Here is a 3,891-nt window from a genome sequence, read left to right as displayed (position 1 = left end):
GCAGCTACCTAAGCCCGTATCAACATGGATTCGTGCCAAAAAAGTCGACTACCACGAACCTGGTTGAATTTGTAACCTATTGCACTAGTCAAATTGATGCCGGAGCTCAAGTCGATGCAATTTATACAGATCTGAAAGCAGCGACTCTCTTCCGCACGCAATTCTTCTCGCTAAACTCGACAAGCTAGGAGTTTCCAGCTCGCTCGTACTGTGGCTTAAGTCTTACCTAATTAATCGCACATACATCGTGAAAATTGATAAGCACATGTCCAAAGAAATAGTCAGCAGCCCGGTGTGCCACAAGGAAGCAATATTGGCCCGCTTCTCTTCATATTGTTTATCAACGATGTTACCCTGGCTTTACCTCCCGACAGTATCAGTCTGTTAGCCGACGACGCAAAATTTTTTGCGCCTATTCACAACACAGGTGATTGTACATTCCTGCAAGACTGCATCGAAATTTTCTGTTCGTGGTGCAAGCGTAATGGACTGACTATCTGCATCGAGAAATGCTACTGTGTGTCTTTTAGTCGATGCAGGAGCCCAGTGACTGGGACCTACTTCATGGACGGCACTGCAGTTAATCGACAGAATCATGCCAAAGACCTGGGCGTTCTGCTTGACTCTAGTTTGAACTTTAAACAGCATATCGATGACGTTGTAGCCAGAGGAAATCAATTACTTGGCGTGGTTATCCGGACAACTAATGAATTCCGCAACCCCATGTGCATCAAAGCTGTGTACAACTGCATCGTTCGTTCGGTTCTGGAATATTCGTGCGTAGTCTGGAGCCCAACTACCGCTTCTTCAATTGCTCGACTTGAGGCGATTCAACGTAAGCTCACGAGATATGCCCTATGCCTACTTCCCTGGCAGGATCGCAATAATCTTCCTCCGTATGCTGCGCGGTGCCGTCTTCTAGACCTTGAACCTCTTTCGGTTAGAAGACGCAATGCACAGTGCTCTTTCATCGCTGGATTGCTAAATGGCTCTATCGACTCATCGCCTTTGTTGCATCGAGTCGATAGCTATGCACCATCCCGAACACTTAGGTCTAGAGAAACTCTACGGCTCGCTCAACCCCGTTCCAGTGCTGGTCGGTCTGGCCCTATGTTCCGCATGTCGGCTGTCTTCAATACTGTCTCGGATTGCTTCGACTTCGACATCTCAACTCGGTGCTTCAAGGAACGTCTCCGGCTTTTGCCGTGGCCGCAGTGAATTGCGATGTAAATCTTATTTTTGCTATGTATTTTTTTTCTCAATTGAACTGTTACATCTTAATTAGGCCATACGGCCCGTTGAAGATTAAATAAATAATAATAATAATAATAATAATAACATTTTTGAAAAAATTACTTCCATTCCAAGCTGTCCAACGCGAGGAATCGAAAAGAGATTATATTTCACATTGGGGACATATAGAACATCGTCAACAAAATAATGCATCTGACGATCGCCGATTTTTGCTAGTATGTCCACTTTTCCTTTACAGTTGCTCTGTATGATTTCACCCGATGCGACCTTAATCATAGTCGGCTCATGCAGTGTTTTGACGTCTCGAAGAAATTCACAATAATTGATCATATGATCGGAAGCGCCAGAATCTAGGATCCATTTGAAACCATTTCTATCGCATTTCTTTGATAGATTTTTGGAATCACTACATAAGAAAGTGACAGCTGTTTCACTTACATTCGCTCTTTCGCTCTCGTTGTCAAACGACCTTCTATTGTTTTGCATCGCAGCAGTTCTTTCTTGCAATAGAGGACAATCAACTCGTCTGTGCCCAAACTTTTTACAATAAAAACACTTCATCTTCGGTTTGGCACCTGTTCCAGCAAACGCCATGGAATTCATGCTGTCTCTCATTTCTTGAATATTCCCACGTTTCATACTCTCACTTAGTAGACGTGCCTTGACAAAGTCGAGCGTGCATTGCTCCGGTGCCAGCGTTTCCAAAACTGTTACAAGCTGATCATACGAGTTCGGCATTGTTTGTAGCAAATAAAATACGATCAAGCTTTCTTGCAGCTTTATGCCAGCAGCTTCCAGATCCCGCACCATCCGCTCGAACTCGAGTAAGTGCGCCTGGAGAGAACCGGACTCCAAAAACTTCATCGCTGAAAGCTTTTTCAGAAGATAGAACTGTCCCGAGATGCCCTTTCGGGCAAACGTGTTTTCAAGCGTTGTCCAAATCTGACGCGGGGTTTGCTTACCCTTAATGTACTCAAGCTGGGAATCCGCGATGTTTCGCACCAGTACCGATTTACATTTCACGTCTCTCTTCTTTCTATCTTGCAGTTTAATCTCCTTAGCCAGCCGTACTGCATCCGAAACAGTCACTAAAACCTGATAATCTTCTATCTTTTCCGCTTCCTCACGAACACAATCTAAAAGATCCAGCTCCTCCAGGAGCACTTCCATTCGGAAGCTCCAATTGTTGAAGTTCGCACCATCAAAAAGATATACCTTCTTTTCCTCGTCCATTCTACTTTCTCCGAAAAAGCTTAGAACAGCTACAAGAAGAAAGAAAAATTAATCGCTTATACGTGATTTAGGTTATCCTGGGCCCATAACCTAAAAGCAGAGCGAAGGAAAATGTGATATGCGGAGCAAAGTAAATACACGTGCGTTCGGTTCTTCTTCTTCTTCTATTTAGCGAGAGGGGATGTATCCTCCTATGTTGTACAAACGTTTGTTTTAAACAACATATTCAGAGGCTTACTCTCTCTTTTAGACTTCGACTGTCTAGAGTCATATGTCTTTTGGTTCGGGAACGTCTTTTCTTTTTCTTGTTGTTTTTTTTTTTGTGCTGTGTTGTTTTCTATTTCATTGTCAGCTATGTCAGTTATTTAGGTGTATCTGTTTATAGGTTGGTGTATACTTCTTGTATTAAGATTTAAGAATATCTTTTCTTTTAAATTTCGATGTTGTTTTCTTTCATGAAACGGATGATTTCTTTTATCGTTGTTCCTGTTTTTCCTTTCCAATTGGTTATAAAATTATTCCAAGATATGAGAGGGTTTGAGTCTCTTTGATTTTTGTATTTTGTGCAGTAGAAAATTTTATGGCGTCCCGTTTCCGGAGTATGGCAAGTTGGACAATCACCGTTTTCTTCGATCTTCATTTTAGCTAACCAATATAGGCAATATAGGTCGATAGGTCATGGCCAACCAGTAATTTATTTGTTGTTTTGATTTCATTTGCGCTTAGTGGGATTTCGTCGTACCAAGGTTTAAATTGGAATTCTTTATGAAATTCTTCTAATTTCTTCCCTTTCTCTCTACACTCTGCTGTGTACCAATCTTCAGTTTCTTTTCTCATTGTGTTCTTTATGTTGATTGTTGTGTCACTTATTCGTAGTTTGTTTTCAATTATATTTTTTGATGTGCTTCCTTTTTTGGCCAATTGGTCGGCTTTCTCATTTCCTGCTATGTTTGTGTGTGCTGGTATCCATCTTATCTCAGCATTGAGTTTTTCGCTTGTTTTTAGGATGTTATGTATTGCTTCGTCTATGTAGCATTTCTCTTGTGCTTCTTTTAAAATATAGCATGCTGCCTGGCTATCTGTATATATTGTCGGGTTTTTTAGATTATTTTCATTGGCAATTTGTAGGGCTTTTTCAATTGCTGTTATCTCTACAGAAGTTATTGGTACCGTGTTTTTTAGCTTGAAGTGGGATGCTATATACTGATTTGGTTTGTTGTGTGGTTTTATGTAGATGCCAATTCCACATTTATCTTCTATTTTGCTTCCGTCTGTATATACGATCGGTTTCTTTTTTTCCAGGTTTCTGATTTGTTGTTCCAATTGTTGTCTCATTATTATTTCTCTATGAGGGGTATCTTTTGTAATTTCTTCGTCTGGTTTAGGATGAATTGGAATTTTCAC

The sequence above is a fragment of the Anopheles merus genome, chromosome 2L (genome assembly GCF_017562075.2).
Source record: "Anopheles merus strain MAF chromosome 2L, AmerM5.1, whole genome shotgun sequence".
Classification (NCBI taxonomy): Eukaryota; Metazoa; Arthropoda; class Insecta; order Diptera; family Culicidae; genus Anopheles; species Anopheles merus.
Note: the sequence above shows the minus strand (reverse complement) of the source record.